The sequence below is a fragment of the Heterodontus francisci genome, chromosome 45 (assembly GCF_036365525.1).
Source record: "Heterodontus francisci isolate sHetFra1 chromosome 45, sHetFra1.hap1, whole genome shotgun sequence".
Taxonomy (NCBI): Eukaryota; Metazoa; Chordata; class Chondrichthyes; order Heterodontiformes; family Heterodontidae; genus Heterodontus; species Heterodontus francisci.
The window spans coordinates 14,888,635-14,910,994 of NC_090415.1; the positions used below are offsets into that span (position 1 = coordinate 14,888,635).

Here is a 22,360-nt window from a genome sequence, read left to right on the forward strand (position 1 = left end):
CAGAAGACTTGCAGGTTGGTAGGTAAATTGGCCATTATAAATTGCCCCTAATATAGGTAGGTGGTCGGGGAATATCGGGACAGGTGAGGATGTGGTAGGAATAAGGGATTAGTGTAGGATTAGTATAAATGGTCGACGCAGATTCGGTGGGCCAAAGGGCCTGTTTCAGTGCTGTATCTCTAAATCAAAAAAAAAAATCAAAATCAACAGTGGCGTAGCGGCTAGCACCGCAGCCTCACAGCTCCAACAACCTGGGTCCGGTTCAGGGTACTGCCTGTTTTCAGTTTGCAAGTTCTCCCTGTGACTGCGTGGGTTTCCTCCGGGTGCTCTGATTTCCTCCCACATGCCAAGGGCATGCAGATTGATAGTTAAATTGGCCATTGAAAAAGTTGCTCCTAGTGTATGTACGTGGTAGGAAAATTGAGGGAAGGTGGAGATGTGAGGGGGGAAAATGAGATTAATGTAAGACCAGTACAAAATGGTCCTTGATGGATGGCGTGGACTCGTTGGGCCGTAGGCTTGTTTCGGTGCTGTATCTTTCTACCACTCGATCTGTCAAGGAGTATGGAGATCGTGGGAGAAAATGATGTTGATTTGGATGATCAGCCATACTTCGTTTGAATGGTTAAGTGAGCTCGACGGGCCGAATGGCCCACCCCTGCCCCTATTTCCTATAATCGTATGCAGCCATGTCTCTGTAATGGCTATTAGATCGTACTTATACATTTATTTCTATTTGCACTCTCAGTTCATCTGTTTTCTTCTGAATGCTTCGTGCATTCAGATACAGAGCGTTTAGTTTGATCTTTTTTAAAATTATTTTTGTTGCCTTATCTGTTGATTTAATCTTAGATTTGTACGCTCTATCCGTTTCTGCCACAGTCTGTTTATTATTTCCCATATTAATGATTTTCTCTCTTGCCTTGTCTCTACTCCTTGTTTTATGATGTCTTCCTAAGTTTAATCCCTTGCCACCACTATTTAGTTTGAAACCCTCTCTACTTCCCTGGTTGAGCTGCTCGCTAGAACACTGACACCAGCACGGTTCATGTGTGGACAATCACAAGGGTGCAGCCATCACTTTCCCCAGTACTGGTGCCATTGCCCCACGATCCGGAAATACTTCTACGACACCAGTCTTTGAGCCATATATTGATTTCTCTAATCTTATTTGCCCAATGCCAATTTGCACGTGGCTCAGGTAATAATCCAGAGATTGTTACCTTTGAGGTTCTGCTTCTTAATTTGGTGCCTAGCTCCTCGTACTGACTTGTCCTGGCTATGTCGTTAGTGCCTACATGGACCACGGTGACTGGATCCTCGCCTTCCCATTGTACATTCCTCTCCAGCCCTGAACAGATGCTGAGTATTTCCAGAATTGTCTGTTTTTATTTCCACTTTCCAGCACCTGCGCTATTTTGCTGTTCTTTAACAAGTATTGCTGTGGTCTGTGTATGACGACCACAGCAAATTTTCTGGAGTTGCGACCATTTAATGGTTAATACTTTGCGGTGTGGTCGCAGCAACACCAATTCGAATCTGAAACAAGGCACACATTATCATTGGCAGCAGAGATGGTAGACATAACATACGAGTTGAACATTGGTGGGCAGGATGTATTGTAAAGGTTGGCTATGTTCACAGTGGATAAGACATTTGGTCTGGATGGCTTACATCCCATTTGGAAGTGGAAGTGAGATGGTGGAAGCACTTGCCGTCAACTTTCAATCTTCTCTAGATACCGGGGAGGTGCCAAATGGTTCGTGAAATTCATATAGAAACATAGCAACATGGAAAAATAGGAGCAGGAGTAGGCCATTCGGCCCTTCAAGCCTATACTGCCATTTAATGCGATCATGGCTGATCATCTAAACTCAGTCCTCTGTTCCCACTTTGTCCCCGTATCCCTTGAACTTTAAGAACTATATCAAACTCTTTCTTGAATACATTCACTGATTTGTCCTCAACTGCTTCCCATGGTAGAGCATTCCACAGGTTCACCACTCTCGGGGTGAAGAAACCCCTCCTCATCTCTGTCCTAAATGGCTTACCCATTATCCTTAGACTGTAACCCCTGGACCTGGACTTCCCCGCCGTCGGGAACATCCTTCCTGCGTCTAGTCTGTCCAGTCCTGTTGGAATTTTGTAGCTTTCTATGAAATCCCCTCTCCTTCTTCTAAACTCTAGCGGATACAAGCCTAATGGGCCCGATCTCTCCTGATACGTCAGTCCTGCCATCCCAGGAATCAGCCTGGTGAACTTTTGCTAGACTCCCTCCATAGCAAGAGCATCCTTACTCAGAGAAGGAGACCTAAACTGCACACAGTACTCCAGATGTAGTCTCACCACGGCCGTGTATAATTGCAGCAAGACATCCTTGCCCCTGGACTCGAATCCTCTCACTATGAAGGCCAACATACCATTTGCCTTCTTAGTGTCTGCTGCACGTGCATGCTTACTTTCAGTGACTGGAGCACAAGGACACCAAGTCTCGCTGCACCTTCCCTTCCCAATCATGTCACGCCCTTGTACAAGAAAAGGCCTAATGCCAGTCCTCGCAACCACATGCTGGTCAGTTTAACATCTGATGTGGACACGATTATAGAAACAATAATTAAGGGGATAAATCAAGAGGCAGATGAAGAAGTGTGAGTTATTAGTGAGAACGGATTTGTAAAAGGCAGATCCTGTTTGACAAATCTAATTGATGTTCTGATGAAGTAACAGCAATGGATGATGAAGGAATTGCAAAGGATGCTGTCTATATGGCTTTGAGAAAGCTTTCCATAAAGTATCACATAAAGGCTGGGGAACAAAATTAAGGCTCACGGAATAGGAGGATGAGTTTCAGCAAGGATTTAAATAAACGGCTCAGGAAAGAAAACAATGAGTCTTGGGAAATGCTTGTTTTTCAGACCAAAGCATGGTCGGCAGTGATGTTACCCAAGGTTCACTGCTAGGACCACTGCTTTTTGATATCCAAAATGTCTTGGATATTGGAAGATGGAATAAAATTCCAAAACATGCCGATGATCCCAAACGTCGATGCAGGCAAGAAGGATGATACCAATCAACTGCAAAGGGACATAGAATGCCGAGCATAATAGACCCAGAGAAATGACAAATGGTATTTAATACAGAGAACTGTGAGGTTATGACTTTTGGCAAAAAAGAATTGACATAGGCAATATAGACTGAATGGGACAGTTCTAAAGTGTTTGCAGGGGGTTCATACACACAGATATTTAAAGGTGGCAGTCATATCGAGAGATTATTTGGCAAAACCTTTGGGATTTTTGACTTCAGAAATACAGGTAGTGAGTCCCAAAGCAGTCAGGTTGCCCTGAAACTTTGAAAAGCTCCTGTTCGTTTCACAACTGGAGGATTGCATCCAGACCTGGCCATTACACTTTAGGAAGAATGATGGGATTCTTGTGGCAACCAGGTTTATGTTCGGATCAGTGGAAATATTATTACTCTTATTGAGTTTGTGCACATGAATTGAAAAGCAGAAGCAAAATACAGTGAATGATGGAAATCTGAACTGAAAGATGGAAATTCTGGAAATTATCAGCAGGCCTTACAGCAGCTTTAACTTAGGATGTAAGCTCTGCAGTCCTGCCACAACCAGCCGTGAATGGTGGTGGACAATTAAACAAAGAACTGGAGGAGGTGACACCACAAATATCCCCATCCTCAATGATGGGGGAGCCCAGCACATCAGTGCGAAAGATAAGGCTGAAGCATTTGCAACAATTTTCAGCCAGAAGTGTCGAGTTGATGATCCATCTCGGCCTCCTCCTGAAGTCCCCAGCATCACAGATACCAGACTTCAGCCAATTCGATTCACTCCGCCTGATATCAAGAAACGACTGAAGACACTGCATACTGCAAAAGCTATGGGCCCAGACAATATTCTGGCAATAGTACTGAAGACCTGTGCTCCAGAACTAGCTGCTTCCCTAGCCAATCTGTTCCAGTACAGCTACAACACTGGCATCTACCCTGCAATGTGGAAAATTGCCCAGGTATGTCCCGTACACAAAAAGCAGAACAAGTCCAACCCAGCCAATTACCGCCCCATCAGCCTACTCTCAATCATCTATAAAGTGATGGAAGGTGTCTTCAACAGTGCAATAAAGCGGCACTTGCTTACCAATAACCTGCTCAGTGAAGCTCAGTTTGGGTTCCGCCATGGCTACTCAGCTCCTGACCTCATTACAGCCTGGTTTCAAACATGGACAAAAGAGCTGAACTCAAGAGGTGAGGTGAGAGTGACTGCCCTTGACAGCAAGGCAGAATTTGACCGAGTATGGCATGAAGGAGCCCTAGCAAAACTGAAGTTAATGGGAATCGGGATGAAAACCCTTCCTAACGCCAAGGAAGATGGCTGTGGTTGTTGGAGGTCAATCATCGGAGCTCCAGGACATCACTGCAGACGTTCCTCAGTGTAGTGTCCTAGGCCCAACCATCTTCAGCTGCTTCATCAATGACCTACCTTCGATCATAAGGTCAGAAGTGGGGATGTACTCTGATAAAAAATGCACAATGTTCAGCACCATTCGTGACTCCTCAGATACTGAAGCAGTCCGTGTAGAAATGCAGCAAGACCTGGAAAATATCCAGGCTTGGGCCGATAAGTGGCAAGTAACATTTGCGCCACACAAGTGCCAGGCAATGACCATCTCCAACAAGAGAAAATCTAACCATCTCCCCTTGACATTCAACGGCATTACCATCGCTGAATCCCCCACTAACAACATCCTAGGGGCTACCACTGACCAGAAACTGAACTGGAGTAGCCATATAAATACGTGGCTACAAGAGCAGGTAAGAGGCTAGAAATCCAGAGGCGGGTAACTCAGCTCCTGACTCCCCAAAGCCTGTCCACCATCTACAAGGCACAAGTCAGGAGTGTCATGGAATACTCACCACTTGCCTGGCTGGGTGCAGCTCCAACAACTCTCAAGAAGATCGACACCATGCAGGACAAAGCAGCCCGCTTGATTGTCACCCGATCTACAAACATTCACTGCCTCCACCACCGACGTACAGTGGCAGCTGTGTGTACCATCTACAAGATATTCTGCAGCAATGCACCAAGGCTCCTTAGACAGCACCTTCCAAACCCGCGACTTTTACCAACTAGAAGGACAAGGGCAGAAAACGCATGGGAACACCACCACCTGCAAGTTCATCTCTAAGTCACACACCATCCTGACTTTGAACTATATCGCCGTTCCCTCATTGTCGCTGGGTCAAAATCCTGGAACTCCCTTCCTAGCAGCACTGTGGGTGTACCTACCCCAAATGGACTGCAGCAGTTGAAGAAGGCAGATGACCACCACCTTCTCAAGGGCAATAAGGGATGGGCAATAACTTTTGGCCTAACCTGCGACGCCCACATCCCTGAATGAATGAAATAAAAGCTGTGTAGGGAGAACCAGAGTTAACGTTTCTGGCTGATGTCCTGTCAAGAAACAGAGGTCACATTATGATATTAGAATAATTAGGTTTAGATGAACAGTTGCAGAATCATAGAGTGAAGCAGCACAGTGGAAACAATTACCAACTTCACTTGTACCCAACATAAATGCAACTGCCCTTCCCCGATACCATTCTGATAAATTACCTGACATCCTTCTTAAAATATGGTGCCTAAATGCGGAACATATACTAAAGTTAATTTCCAAATAATGATTTGCAAAGGTTTAGCATAACATCCTTGTTTCCGTAATTTATTTAGAATTCTATTTATGAAGGCTATACCTGCGTACTCATTTTGTTTAATTTGCTCCTCCAATCATCTGCACGATTGTGTATATGATCCCACAGGTTTCTTTGTGCAGGCACTACCTTTAAAATTGTTCCTTTTAATTTATATTGCGTCTCATCATTATTGCTTTTAATTTGCTTAACTTCATCATTCTCCACATTAAAGTTAAGGTATTATGTTATCTGTCCATTTCAAGGATGTACTGTACTTAGGTTTCCTGAAAATTAAATAAAACTACATGGTGTAGGGGGTAACATTTTGGCATAGAGCGAAGATTTGCTCACGAACAGGAAACAGAGATTATGCATAATTGGACCATTTTCTGTTTGGCAAGATGTAACCTGTCGTATGCCACAGAGATCAGTGCTGGGGCGACATCCTTTTACAACTTCTACAAATTATTTGGATGAAGTGACCCAAGGTATGCTTGTTAAATTTGCTGACGACACAAAGATAGGTAGGAAAGTAAGTTTTGAAGAGGAAATAAGGAAGCTACACTGTGATATTGTTAGGCTAAGTGAGTGGGCAAAGATCTGGCAGATGGATTATAATGTTGGAAAATGTCAAATTGTCCATTTTTGCATGAATAATAATTGTTTTTAAAGTATATTATCTAAATGGTGAGAGATTGTAGAGCTCTGAGATGCGGAGGGTTCTGGGTGTCCTAGCACATGAATCACAAAACGTTTAGTTTGCAAATAGAGCAAGTAATTCGGCAAGCGAATAGAAGATATCATTCATCGCAAGGGAAACTGAATGCAAAAGTAGGGAGGTTATACAGGGCATTGGTGAGATCACATCTGGAGTATGGTTGATAGTATTGGTCTCCTTATTTAAGAAACGATGTCAATGTGATGGAAGCAGTTCAGAGAAGTTTTACTGGACGAATCCGTGTAATGGGCGGGTTGTTTTGAGGAAAGGCTGGACATGCTAGGCTTGTATCCACTGGAGTTTAGAACAGTAAGCAGCGACCTGATTGAAACATATAAGATTCTGAGGGGTTTCGACAGGGTGGATGTGGAAAGAATGTTTCCCCTTGTGGGAGAATCTCGATCTCGTGGTCACTGTTTAAAAATAAGGGGTCGCCCATTTAAGAGTGATGAGGAGATTTTTTCTCTCTCAGTGGGTCGCCAGTCTTTGGAATTCTCTTCCTCACAATACGGTTGAAGAAGAGTCTTTGAATAGTTTCAAGGAAGAGGTAGGTAGATTATCAGCAAGGGGATCAAAGGTTATTGGGCGTAGGCAGGAATGTGGAGTTGACGTGACATTCAGATCAAGCACGATCTTTTTGAATGGAGGAGAAGGATCGAGAGGCCGAGTCAACTGCTTCTGCTCTTAATTTATTTGTTCCTATGTGGTTTGTCAATATATATATATATATATATATATATCAAAAAAGAGCATTGTTATCAATAACCAAGCCCTGGGGGACACCGTATATAGTTCCTTCCAGAGTGATAAATAATTATTCCAACTTCCTGCTTCGAGTTTGTCGACCCATTTGTATCCATGGTCTTACTGCCCCATTAAGAATAGAATTGATGGAATGGTATAAAAAAACCAAAACAAAAAAAGCAAAAGAAAAGGCACGACTTCAGAAGTAACATGTAATAGTTAGTAACTGAGTGTCGAGAAAGAGAAGTAAGGATACTGAAGTGGTAACAACACCAGCAGCAGGGCGAGCGGAGTCCATTGCCAAGCAGAAGGGATTAGACATCTTTTTTAGTGGAAGGTGCAAGGTTATGGGTAACCAGAACGGTATTGGAACGCCATCCGGATTGCTGCATCAAACGACCAGCAAAGAAAGAGGGAGAGGGAGAGGGATGGAGTGAGAGGGACGGTGAGAGTGAGAGAGAGAGCTCTGAATAATATCCTTGGGTGATGCTATCTTATAAAGTTCGATAGAAATTCAAAACATGCTTCTTCAAGTTGGATTGCGGCCTCGGCCAGCATTTACTATCCGCTCTTGAGCTGAGTGGCTTGCTAGGCTATTTCAGAGGGCAGTTGAGAGTCAATCACACGCCTGTGTGTTTGGAATCTCATGCGGGCCATATCCAGTAAGGGCGGTAACTTTTTTTTCATAGAGGACATTAGTGAACCTGTTCTTGCATCAATCGACAATTTTTTCATGTTCACCATTACATTACCCTTTTTTAAAATTTCCAGATAAATTGAATTCATTTATTACCATTTGCCATAGTGAGATTCAACTCCCTCTCCCCATTGAAGGAGCCTGGAACACTGTGTTGCTAGTCCAGTGGCATTACTACAATGCTTCCGCCTCTCCTGCAAATATGGACTTGAGAACTCATTGCAGGAACAGTCATGTTTGACCAATGTAAGGTTTTTTTTCCAGCAATACTGTGAGAAAATGGTGAGGTACAGACGTGATGCCATCAACATATTCATTATCCTTTGTGAAATCAAAGCAGGATGCTATCTAATGCATGAGTAATTCCAAAGTACACCCACGGTCTTGCTTATAACTGATAACATGTGACAGAGAGTCATAGAGTCATACAGCACAGAAACAGGCCCTTCGGTGCATTGTGTCTGTACCAACCATCATGCACCTAACTATTCTAATGCCATTTCCCTGCACTTGGCTTGTACCCTTGTATGCTATGGCGTTTCACGTGCTCATCTAAATACTTCATAAATGCCGTGATGGTTCCTGCCTCGACCACCTCGGCAGGCAGTGCGTTCCAGAGTCGAACCACCCTCTGGGTGATTTTTTTCTCCTCATGTCCCCTCGAACCCTCCTGCCCTTAGCTTAAATCTATGCACCCTGGTATTTGACCCCTCGGCTAAGAGAAAAAAAGTTTCTTCCCATCTAACCAATCAATGCCCCTCGTAATTTTGTATACCTCAATCATGTCCCTGCTCAGCTTTATCTGCTCTAAAGAAAACAACCCTAGCCTTTTCAGTCTCTCTTCATAGCTGAAACGCACGAGCCCAGGCAACATCCTGGTGAATCTCCTCTGCACCCTCTCCAGTGCAATCAAATCTTTCTTATAGTGTGGTGCACAGAACTGTACACTGTACTCCAGCTGTGGCCTATCTAGCGTTTTATTGAGCCCCATCATAATCTCCCTGCTCTTATAACCTATGCCTCAGCTAATATAGAGAAATATGCCATTTGCCTTCCTAACCAACCTTATCTACCTGTGCTGCTGCCTTCAGTGATCTATGGACAAGTACACCAAGGTCCCTCTGACCTTCTGTACTTCCTAGGGTCCTACCATCAATTTTATATTCCCTTGTCTTGTTAATACTTACAAAATGCATCACCTCACACTTCTCAGGATTAAATTCAATCTGCCACTGCTCCACCCATCCTACCAGCCCATCGAAATCGTTCCTGTAATCTAAGACTATGCTCCTAACTATTGACGACACCACCTATTTTCTTGTCATCTGTGAACTTACTGATCATACCTCTTATATTCACGACCATTCGTTAGTCGGGAATCTAAACATTTCTTGTCCAAATGCAGAGGTTATTTCCAGGAGAAGTTGAGAAGAGATGGTGTGTCTCTTCTCTGATCTACAGAACCGGTGTTCAGCAATATGGAGATGGCTAGTTGAGTTGCAGAGTTTGTATTGCATGCAATGTTTCATCAGAGCTGGTATCATGCACCAAGTGTTTATAAGAGATTCTGCTGCCCAGCATGTTTCTTGGAGATTTGAGATGAGCAGTGCGGCTAATGCTCTGGGGAAATGATGATGACTAATGCCGTGAGAGAAATAAAAGAGAAAATGGCGAAATCTAACCACAGGACGCTTTTGAATTTCCATTAATTAATCTAAGAAAAGCTTTGTTTTATCTACTCTTTCCAAAGGTAGTTATTTCCAAAGAGAATAAAAGAATCATTTTCAAGAAATGAGGCTGAAAACCTTCCCTGTTGCATCAAACGGTGCATCAATTAAGTAGCAATGTCAGCTAAATTCAGGCAGGGACGAGAAATAAACAATGATCTTAACGCACCATTTCGAGAGGCGGAGTTCCTATAAATTTGACGAGTGTTTGATTATCAAAAATGCCCCATAACTGACATGATCATGAAGACAGAGGCTTCTGCTGCAGCTCGTACAATCACATAAAATGCTAACTGTAGCGTTTTGCCTGTACAGAAGAGAAAAACAAAACTTATACCATGACAATGCCAACAGTGAGTGGAAGCAAAAAAGACAGTCGTCTACATACCTGGGCAGTAGGTGTGAATTACTATTTGAATTTGTGAGTACTCACCAGTATGAAGCGGGAAGCAGTGTGGAATGTGACCAAAGGAGAAGATTATCAGCAATTCATAAGCTGTCAGCTTCTCTTGATAACAATGTGACTGTGAGACTGCAGCAACAGCCTACTCATTCCTTCCTGCTTGCTCACTATTGCGAAAACACTTGGGGGTGGTGCATCAAAGACGAGTGGGAGCTTTGCAATTTCTTAGCAAGTTTCCTGAGCTAGCAGCTGCGGGATAGAAGGATGCAAAAAAGTATTTGACACGCTGGACATTAATGTTTACAATGACAGCAACTTGGGCAATTGGAGGGTTACATATCCAAAGACAAGGTGCACAAACTCATGTTGAGATGTCAGTGTATCATATGTGCTGGCTAACTAATTTCACACCACTTTCCTTGATGAAGCATCCAGTTAATAAAGGATCTGTTTTACTTCCTGCCTTTCTTAAAGTTATCTGGCCAGAGAAACAAAAAAGACATTTGGGGACAGTAGCAGTTTATTTTTGTGATATTTTTAGTACTCAAATATGTCCAGCTCTTAGTTCCTCCAGCCCATTGAGCTTGGATAGAAAATATTAGCGCAATTTATCAACCATCTATCCAAAGTTTACTTTTGTAGGGAAATCCTTATTAGGCGGTTGGCATATTAATTATTTAATTGCACATTTTAATTCGACGAGATCATTGTTGAGACATTATCGCCCTAAACCTTGTGTTGTTATATGTTATTACCGAACTCTCATAAATCTTACAGTAATCTTTGTGTCTTTGCTGAATGGCGAATGCACCATATTTTCAAGAATCTCAGTTGGATACCGGCACCTATAGCTTCCTGCAGATTGTTCGCTTCGGATGTCTATGATGAAGTTTGCAGTTTGTGCAGTACCAGAATATTATGGGACTGCAGAGGTGATCCTTTTTTTCCGATGTAAGTGAAATGCTCCCCCTGTGGAGCAAATGTCGCATTTCAGGTTATATGAACTATGTTTCCGATTCACTCGACACCAGAGGATGGATCAATGGAGATTTACAGAACTGGGAGTTAAACGGCAATAATATTGCAATCAAAAGACATCCAAAATTTAATGTCACAATTCGACTGAGTGACACACTGGGACATCGTAAATGTAGTCATCCTTCCAAACAAACATCAAATTAAAAATTATACAATTAAAAGGGGATATCCGAACGTGCTGGTTCTTCTGTCCAGTCAGTATTTCCTACCTTTGGGCAGTCTCTTACTACACATCTTCAATCTGCCTGCACAATTCTGACCACCCTTGAGCTCCAAAAATTAGCTTCCCCTCCCAGTTTCACATAACTCTTTATCCAAAATAAAATCAGAAAGTGCTGGAAATACTTAGCAGGTCTGGAAAAATCTGTGGAGAAAGAAGCAGAGTCAACGTTTAAGGTCGGTAACCTTTCCTCGGAACTGGCACAGGTAAGCAATTTAATAGGCTTCGAGCGAGTGAAAAATGGTATGGGGGAGACGAACAAAAGAGAAAGTCCTGCAGGAGAGATTAAATGACAAAGATGTCACAAAACAAAGTTGCGTTGAAAGACAAAAGCATTGTTCAGAAGGAATGTTAATGGCCTTCCCTTTTGTTCTTCTTGCCCTTCCCCCTTTGTCCAGGTCTTGCTGCATTTCTACACGGAATGCTTCAGTACCTGAACTAGCAAAACTGTATGCAAGCTCACAATTATTAAGCAGGAATCATGAAGAATGCTTGGTTGATATTGTGAATCAGATCACAAGTGGGCAGCATTTCTGCTCGACTGCCACACGGTGTTTGCAGAGGGAAATGATAGCTCCTCCAAGAACTATTGCAGCATACACCACAGAACGAGGCTATTCGGCCAATCATGGTTGTGATGGCTCATTTGAACATTGAGACAATTATTGCCCCTCATCTGCATCTTCTCCATGGCCCTGCAAGTGTATCAAGAGCAAAGAACAAAGAACAGTACAGCACAGGAACAGGCCATTCGGCCTTCCAAGCCTGCGCCGATCTTGATGCCTGCCGAAACTAAAACCTTCTGCACTTCCGGGAACCGTGTCCCTCTATTCCCATCCTATTCATGTATTTGTCAAGATACCTCTTAAACGTCGCTATCGTACCTGCTTCCACCACCTCCGCCGACAGGAAATTCCAGGCACTTACCACCCTCTGTGTAAAGAACTTGCCTCGCACATCCCACCTAAACTTTGCCCCTCTCACCTTAAACCTATGTCCCCCAGTAACTGACTCTTCCACCCTGGGAAAAAGTTTCTCACTATCCAGTCTGTCCATGCCACTCATAACTTTGGAAACCTCTATCAGGTCGCCCTCCACATCCGTCATTCCAGTGTAAACAATCCGAGTTTATCCAACCTCTCCTCATAGCTAATGCCCTCCAGACCAGGCAACATCCTGGCAAACCTCTTCTGCACCCTCTCCAAAGCCTCCACGTCCTTCTGGTAGTGTGGCGACCAGAATTGCACACAATATTCTAAGTGTGGCCTCACTAAAGTTCTGTACAGCTCCAGCAGGACTTGCCAATTTTTATAGTCTATGCCCCGACCGATGAAGGCAAGCATGCTGTATGGCTTCTTGACTACCTTACCCACGTGCTTTGCCACTTTCAGTGACCTGTGGACCTGTACGCCCAGAACCCTCTGCCTGTCAATACTCCTAAGGCTTCTGCCATTTACTGTATACTTCTCACCTGCATTAGACCTTCCAAAATGCATTGCCTCACATTTGTCCGGATTAAACTCCATCTGCCATTTCTCAGCCCAAGTCTCCAACCGATCTATATCCTGCTGTATCCTCTGACAATCCTCATCACTGTCCGCAACTCCACCGACCTTTGTGTCATCTGCAAACTTACTGATCAGACCAGCTACATTTTCCTCCAAATCATTTATATATACTACAAACAGCAAAGGTCCCAGCACTGATCCCTGCGGAACACCACTAGTCACATCCCTCCATTCAGAAAAGCACTGCTACCCGCTGTCTTCTATGACTGAGCCAGTTCAGTATCCATCTTGCCATCACACTTCTGATCCTGTGTGACTTCACCTTTTGTGTCAGTCTGCCATGAGGGACCTTGTCAAAGGCTTTACTGAAGTCCATATAGATAACATCCTTCATCAATCATCATCATCACTTCCTCAAAAAACTCAATCAAATTAGTGAGACACGACCTCCCCTTTACCAAACCGTGCTGCCTCTCGCTAATAAATTCGCTTGTTTCCAAATGAGAGTAAATCTTGTCCCGAGGAATCCTCTCTAATTATTTCCCTAACACTGACGTAAGGCTCACCGGCCTATAATTTCCTGGATTATCCTTTCTACCATTCTTAAACAAGGGAACAACTTTGGTTATTATCCTGTCGTCTGGAACCTCACCTGTAGCCAATGAGGATGCAAAGATTTTTGTCAAGGCCCCAGCAATTTCTTCCCTTGCCTCGCGGAGTATTGTGAGGTAGCTCTCATCAGGCCCTGGGAACCTATCTACCTTCATGCTTTGCAAGACACCCAACACCTCCTCCTTTTTTATAATGAGATGACTGAGACTATCTGCACTCCCTTCCCTGGACTCATCATCCACCAAGTCCTTCTCTTTGGTGAATACTAATGCAAAGTACTCATTTAGTACCTCGCCCATTTCCTCTGGCTCCACACATAGATTCCCTTCTCTGCCTTGAGTGGGCCAACCCTTTCCCTAGTTACCCTCTTGCTGTTTATTTACGTATAAAAAGCTTTGGGATTTTCCTTAATCCTATTTGCCAATGACTTTTCATGACCCGTTTTAACCCTCCTGACACTTTGCTAAAGTTCCTTCCTGCTGTCTTTATATTCCTCAAGGGATTCGGCGGTTCCTAGCCTTCCAGCCCTTATGAATGCTTCCCTTTTCTTTTTGACTGGGCTCACAATATCCTGCGTTATCCAAGGTTCCCGAAACTTGCAAAACCTATCCTTCTTCCTCACAGAATATGCTGCTCCTGGATTCTAATCAACTGACGTTTGAAAGACTCCCACTTGTCAGATGTCAATTTACCCTCAAACAGCCGCCCCCTATCTAAATTCTTCAGCTCCTGTCTAATATTGTTATAATTAGCCTTCCCCCAATTTAGCACCTTCACCCGAGGACTAGTTTTATCCTTATCCACAAGTGCCTTTAAACTTATGGAATTATGGTCACTGTTCCCGAAATGTTCCCCTACTGAAACTTCGACCACCTGGCTGGTCTCATTCACCAATACCAGGTCCAGAACGGCCCCATCCCTAGTTTGACTATCTACATATTGTTTCAAGATGCCCTCCTGGATGCTCCTTAAAAATTCTGCCCGATCCAAGCCCCTAGCACTAAGTGAGTCCCAGTCAATAGAGGGGAAGTTAAAACCACCCACCACTACAACCCTGTTACCTTTACATCTTTCCAAAATCTGTCCACATATCCTATCCTCTACCTCCGACTGGCTGTTGGGAGGCCAGTAGAAAACCTCCAACATCGTGACTGCACCCTTCCTATTCCTGAGCTCCACCCATATTGCCTTGCTGCACGACGCCTCCGAGGTGTCCTCCCGTAGTACAGTTGTGATATTCTCCTTAACAAGTAATGCAACTCCCCCAACCCTTTTCCCCCCCTCTATCCCGCCTGAAGCTTCTAAATCCTGCAACATTTAGCTGCCAATCCTGTCCATCCCTCAACCAAGTCTCTGAAATGGCAACAACATCATAGTTCCAAGTACCACTCCAAGCTCTAAGTACATCCTCAGAAGATCATCCTTATCATTTCCGAAGTTATTTCCATATCCATTTTGAAAATTATTGTTGTTTCCCCCCCCCCCCCCAGTTACTTGTAAAGTACTGTCTTCCAAATGAAAACAAAACGGCGTAAGAATAATGTTGGATTGTTTGGCCTTCGGGGATGACTTTCCTATCCACGGCTCACTCTTTGAGGCATGGAGTCTCTTTCTCCGATAGTTGCCAAGACTGCAGCAATGGGGCTACCCCTTCGGAGCTGCTAGCCTCCTCATCTCAGGCGCGGCCCCTTCGCCGCCGGCAAAACGCCAGCGACGCCGGAAACTCACACCGATTGTGTCTTCCGTTATGCAAATGAGCTACCCGCCTCTGTGGCTCGGCTGCTGGTGCACATGACTTTCTGTTTTACCCTGGGAAACCTCCCCAGTGGCCTGGGGGAGGAAGGGACTCCATCTTGGATCCGTCTCAATGCCGTAGTTTGCAGCCAAGTCGCCTCCGAGCTTGCTACCATGGCTGTGGGACCAGTGGGAGATGGTGACGTAGTGGCAGTACCACTCGACTAGGAATGCAGAGGCCCAGACTAATGCCCTGGGGACTCGGGTTTAAATCCCACCAGGGCACTGCTGAAATTTACATCCAATTAGGTAACAAATTGGAATTGAAATCTACTCTCAGTCGTACTGCAACTGTCAGTGATTGTAGTAAATCGCCACGTGGTTCACTGACGTCCTTTAGGGAAGATAATCTGCCGTCCTTATCTGGTCTATCTGACATGAGACTCCAGTCCCACAGCAATGTGTTTGATTCATAACTGCCCTCTGAAATGTCTCAACAAAGCACTCGGTCCACGGTTATTAGGGGATGGGCAACCAGTTGCTGGTCTGCCAGCCACGCCCACATAGCTCATTATGAAATAGCAGCGGCTGTTATAATTCTTTCTGAGGACCAAGACATACTCTTTTATTTTTCATTGTGTGGCCAATTCGTTTAAGAAACAACCAATCATTTTTTTCTTTTGTTCGTGCGGCCGTAACGCGGTATCTCAAAAGGGGCCATCTTGTGCTCATCCTGCACTGGACTTTCAGCTGCACAGCTCGGGGAACATTGCTGAGGCCACTGCTGCATACATTCGCATGATCTGAAAATCTGGGCAGTATTGCTTACAATGACAGTAGAATTGATAATGAAAGGGTTAAATATCCAAACACAAGGTTGCACAAAATATTCTTGAGATCTCTGTATAATATAGCTCCTGGCTAACAGATCTCTCACCACTTCCCTTTTTTTGGAATATCCAATCTGATAACGCTTCTGCTTCACTTCCTGCCGTTCACTAAGTTATCTCATCATCCAGAAAACAGGCACGCAGTCAATCATTCCACGAACGATATCGTAAGTGATCAATCATTCAAAGAATTGTGGCTATTGCAGTCATGGTGGCTAAGCAGGCTTGGTAACCCAAACGCGGTCATGCATCTGCTGGCTTCAAGTTCGTAACATGTTTATCAAACATTTAACTCTTTCAATCCGAATTAATATTGCAACCCCTTTTCCAATATCCTGACGGAACTAATGTACTTCCTTTTCAGCAGTTACACATCATAATTAACTTCTCAAACCTTATCCATTACCGTTCAAAACGGCAGTTTCATTGGAAGAAATTCCAGTCACTTTTCCCTGCAGATCAGGTGGGAATGGTCATTGCGTTGGTTGCGTTACTGAACCATTAAACTAGAAATAACGTCTAATGACTGGCCATTTGCCAAGACGGAGCAAAAATAACGCGCACAACTGCTGGAGAGCTGGTAAATTCTAATTGTTACACTAATGGCTTTCAGGGAACGGAATGTATCCCTAATCCAGTAGGTTCTCACACAAACAATGTCAACCATGTTAGTGTGGGACTGAAATTATTCATATACCACAAACCGCATAAATATAGTAGCAATAATAAGACAACGCTGAGTAGTGATGTGATCCCCATCTATGTATATGAAAGAATTAGATAGAGAAAATCTGGAGAAGATGTTTCCATGTGCGGGGAAAGCAAAACCAGCAGCTATAAATATACAATTGTCACTACCAATCCAATAGGGAATTTAGCAGAAAATTCTTTACCAGAGAGTGGCTAGATTGTGGAACTTGCTAACGCAAGGTGTATTGGAGGTGAGTCACATGCACACAGTTGACTTAGATAAGCAGAAAGGGAGAAATGAACATCGAACTTTACCCATAGAACCACAGAAAAATTAAGGCATGGAAGGAGGTCATTCAGTCCAACGTACCTATACCGGATGAAAAAAAGGTAGCGGCCCAATATAATCCCACCTTCCAGCTCCTGGTCCATAGCATTCCAGTTTATAACACTTCAGGTGCATGTCCAGGTATCTTTTAAATGAGTTGAGGATTTATGCCTCCACCATCATTTCTGGCAGTGGATTCCAGACATCTACATCCCTCTGGGTGTAAAATCTTTTTCCAATCACCTTAAATCTGTGCTCTTGTTAATTGACCTGTCCATTAGGGGAAACAGGTTCTGCCTGTCCACTGTATCTAGGCCCTTCATAATTTTGTACACCTCAATTAGGTCACCGCTCAGCCTCTTCTCTTCTCAGGAAAACAACCCTGGTCGATCCAATCTTTCCTCCTAGTTGAAAAGTTCAAGCCAAGGCAACATTCTTGTAAATCTCCTCTGTACTCTCTCCCGAACAATTATGTCATTCCTGTAATGTGGTGACCAGAGCTGTCCGTAATACTAAAGCTGTGATCTAAACAACGTTTTATACAATTCAAGCATCACATTTCTGCTTTTGTATTCTTTCCCTCGGCCAATAAAGGAAAGCATTCCATATGCCTTCTTCAACACACTACATACCTCTACTGCCGTCTGCAAGGACCTGTGGGCATGCACTCCAATGTCTCTTAATACTTCTACCCCTCTCAATCTCCCCCACCCACCCCCGGTTCTTGTGTATTTTCTTGCTGTGTTTCCCCTCCCCAAAAGCATTACCCTTTATTCCAATTGTTCTAAATGATGTGAATTGGGGAGGCGTCGTGTGGAGCTCAAACGCTGGCATGGATCAAATGGGCCGTGTAGCCTTTTTGGTGCTGTAAGTTCTAGTCAATTAATGCCATTTTCGGTAAGAATGGCTTTAAAAAATGAACGTGGAACAGTAAGTAGCCGACTTTGGACTGTGCGGGCGCCCAATACTCTGTGGTTATTACCAGAACTGTTGGTGTTGAAAGACCGACTTTTTCCTTAATATTATTCTATCTTAACAAGAATTAGAGAAGATCACATTGTTTTCAACTCCATCAATCAGGAGTTGATCCTTGTCTTGTACCAACAATTCTGATTATGAAGTTGTCAACGCCTGCATAAATACTATTACTTAAATTGGGTCATCTTGCTGAACTGTCTATAACACAGAAACAGTCCCTGTTAAGCTCGTGCTGCATTGGAAAGACTGAGCCTGACGCAGGTATTACTCGCACCTGAAGATAATTTATTTGTCGAATGTTGAACATAATACCCAACAGAGATTTGATATATCATGCCACATCCAGCTTCTTTTGTGGTCGTGTTCCACTTGAAAGACAATCTAAACTGATTTGCGTTTTGCAATGAAATACCCATTTAACCATGCACAAGAGAGGAAAGGGAATCTGAATGTAAAGTGCAATAAACAAAAGGAGATTCTGAACGGACCTCTATTTTGCCCTCCCAGGTAAACTGGGTTTGTGGGAAGGATAGATTTTCTCAGTCAAAACATCAGTCAAAGCGTAGAGTCATGCTACATTATCTGGCTTGCATATTGTTTGCACGCCCAGCCTCAAGGGCCAGTTACAGTCTGATATTCTGGGCTATCCTTGGAGGGTGCGGCTCATGACAGATTTCTACATTAGTTTCCATTCCTTAGCCGCGACACCCAGCATGGCACAGTGGCGCAGTGATTAGCACCACTGTCTCACAGCTCTAGCAACCTGGGTTCAATTCTGGGTACTGCCTGTGTGGCGTTTATAAGTTTTTCCTGTGTCTGCGTGGGTTTTCGCTGGGTGCTCTGGTTTCCTCCCACAGATTAATGGGTAAATTGGCCATTACAAATTGCCCCCAGTACAGGTTGGGACATATCGGAACAGGTGGGGGATGTGGCAGGAGTATTGGATTAGTATAAATGGGTGGTTTATGGTCGGCACAGACTCGGTGCTGTATCTCTAAATAAAAAAAAATAACCGGACCGTGCTGATGCAACTCATAAACACTCCTGCCATTTTCTCAGCAACATAACTGCGCTTAGCCATTGTCATTCATTTTGTCATAGTTTGTGGTTGTCGCCGACAATGCCAACATTTGTTGACCATCTCTAACGGCTCATTTGAAAGTGATGGCTACCCATGCTCTTGAAACGTCAGTCTATGTCGTTTGTTACCCACAATGCTTTTAAGGGCGGAGTTCCAGTATTTGACTGAGCCGCAGTGAAAGTATACTTCCATGTTAGGATGATTTGTGATTTGGAGAGGAATTGCAGGTAATGTTATTTCTAAGGAAAGGCCTGCTGCCTTTCCTTATCTTCTCTGTGGCAGAGTCCGAGGGATTAGACGGTGGTTTCGAAGGAGCCTTGACGTGTTGCTGCAAAACATCATATAGATAATATACACTGCTGCTACTGTGGTGGAGGTAATTAATGTCCAAAGTGGTGTGGGGAGGCCTCAGGCGGGCTGGTTTGCCCAGGGCTGTGTTGGACATCTTGTGTGTTGATGGAGCTGCACTCATCCGTATGATTTGGACCCCTCAGGGTCAGAACACAAAGACAGCAATGAAACATCTTCTGATTGTCATAGACAGGTTTCTGTTTCTTTTAAATCTCACACTGCGCAGCTGTTTATGTGGGATGAAACAAACATTCATTGTGTTAACACCAAGAGCCAGAGAGCTTGAAGCTGAGTTTTGTATCATTACTTGGCACAACGTCAACTGCAAAATGCATTTGATTTTCACAAAATGGCATCAAATGCTCCATGTTCTGATAAAATAAGCATAAGTTGTGCAGCACTTGATTGTCTATGAAACGTCAGAAATTAGAGAGAAGGGTATCAGATCAGAAATGCTTTTCCCATGACAGAAATAAAGATGTAAAGGTCTAAATCCACTGCAAAACATGCTTCTGCTGATCTTCAAAAGGCACCCTTGAGACACTGAATCATTCTAAGGAAATTTCAGTCCTGTGTTGGTCTTCTGCGAAGTGAAGGGGAGCCAGTATTGTCCAATGCCTTTACTCCTGTAGAAATTTCAAATGTATAAGTATCTATTTAGACAAGTGCTTTGTTTCTTAACTTCGACCATTGCCATCCTTTATTTGCCCAGCATCGTTATCATCATCATCTGTTACATTATTCTACCATTCTTACTTTCCACCTTATGGAAGACCTTCCATTTAGTTCGTTCCTTCCTATCCTATTTTCGTGCCTCTAAGCTTGTTTAAAACCATTACTCGCCAGCATTTTCTAATTCTGATGAAAGGTCGCATATCTAAAAGAATGACACACTTTCCCTTGCCACAATGGATGCCTGACCTACTGGGGATGGCCAGCATTTATGGCGATAATTTCAATCACAATATTTTGCTTTTCTTTAGATGGACATTAGATTGGCACATCAGAATGAAGGAGGTTTTATGCAAGTTTTATCCTTAACTTGCATTTCTTTTTGTGACACTGCAGCAGGGTCATCTAGGCTCAGTGGCTCTGTGATTGTTCTATCAAACAACAGTTGCTTTTCGGGGAAAACAAAGAGAGATAGCTAGCTTCTTCAATCTGTGTTTGAGTGCAAGATGATATCCTGCAGGCTCTGCATTAGACAGAACACCATTGATTTGACTTTTTTTAGATATAGAATATCACAGAATATCCATTTAGAGAGAAATAACATCTAGCATTTTCTTTTAGTGTCTTACCTCCTGGCGGAATGACATTAACAAAATGGTCAACAATGATGATCAAAATCACGATAAGCAATAAGATACTGAGGCAGAGCTGAACGAGGGCAGCTGTGAGATGTTGTCCTGTGGAGAAGGAGAAATATTTTTCTTTGATGTATGCGTGACATATGTTACAATTCAACCTTTCCAAAAAACAATTATAAATAGAGAAGAATTGTTTATTTTTCTTTATTCAAAAACGTTGGAAAACCCGCTGGTATTACTTGTTTTACTAAAAAAACACAATAAAAAACAGTAATAACAAGTTACATTCATAATAATACTTGAAGGAGATTAATAATTTTCTGTCAAATTGGTTAGCACATTCTCTTAGAACATGTTGAACTATTTGTCTGGAATTGATGAATAGAAGGAACCTTCATTAATGTATAGAATCATAGAAGCATGCAATGGTTACAGCACAGAAGGAGGCCATTCAGCCTGTCCTGTCCGTGCCCGCTTTCTGCGAGAGCAGCTCACTTCGTCCAATTGCCCTGCCTTTCCTCCGCAGCCCTGGAAAATGTTCTCATCATAAATTTATCCAGTACTCTTTCGAAGGTCTCTATTGAATATGCCTCCACCACACTCTCAGGCAGTGCATTCCAGTCCTAACCTGGGTCTTTCATAACGTGTTAATCTTTTAAGTAGATAATTAGTACTGTTAGGCTTTTACATTGTTGTTAAACCTATCTTTTACTCTGATGGTTTCATTGACCTTTAATTTCATGTTCCCATATCTCGATTGATGCTGTTCATCCACTGCACCAAGGATTCTTAGATTCAGATGACAATTACTAAGTGTAGTTTGTCTTTACAAAATAAGTTTACATCTCAGAATCACTAGCGTGGATTGAATCTGGCAATACTTAGGCATCAGGGAGGGGGACAGGGAGGGGGACCATACCTGGAAACTTTGCTCCAGAAAGCAGTCACACCCCGTGCGATTGCGTCTTCTGATTTGATCAGTGGTCAGGGATGTGCGACTGCAAGTGATGCAGGTAAGGGGACAAGAAGGCAGAAGTAGAGGAGCCTGAGCCCTTGCTATTGTTCAACAAGTTTAAGGTCCTTTCAACTTGTATGGGTGATAGTGAGGGCTGGACTGTGTATGAGCAAACTGACCATGGCACCTTGGTACAGGGAGCCATTCGAGGGGGGGTAGTAAATAGGAACACAGTGATAGGAGGAGTTAGTACAATCGGGGGGATAGACACAGTTCTCTGCTAGGCATTACTCCCTCCAAGCCCACACCCAAGTCATTGAAATACGCAGTGATCATAAGATACACCAGGCTCAGAAGCCTGTTTCTCTCACTCTGTCCCCCTCCCCTCTCTGTCCCTCTCGCTCTATCTCGGACAGTTGTAGGGAGCTGGAGTGCTCAGCACATAAGCTTTGAGGTTAGTTAGTTTTTTTTTGAAGTCGCGCTGTTTGTTTCTGGCTGCCTTTAAAAAAGAAGTTCGAATCCGTTGGCAAGCCCCGAATCTGTCTGAAGTTGGAAAAACACAGTCCCCGCCCTAAACATCTGTCAGCTGTGAAACTCACATCGTGATGTTTTCAAAGCCGGTCTGAAAGAAGAAGACAACTTCTCAACTCAGGAAAATATTCTTTGG

The 22,360-nt window shown here is 43.5% G+C and overlaps 1 protein-coding gene across 4 annotated transcripts in view; it reads right to left on the minus strand.

The window, feature by feature from the left end:
* Positions 1-22,360, minus strand: part of LOC137356126 (immunoglobulin superfamily member 1-like) — a 78,901-nt gene that overhangs the window by 49,996 nt on the left and 6,545 nt on the right. The window contains exons 1-2 of one of the 4 annotated variants that reach the window (XM_068021927.1): positions 10,774-10,886; positions 10,029-10,247 (exon numbers count right to left, since the gene is read on the minus strand). The gene's annotated coding sequence lies outside the window, so the exon portion shown is untranslated. Of the gene's footprint in view, positions 1-9,764; positions 9,848-10,028; positions 10,248-10,773; positions 10,887-20,729; positions 20,838-22,360 lie in introns of those variants that run through there. The other 3 variants (XM_068021924.1, XM_068021928.1, XM_068021926.1) reach the window with 3 other exon arrangements.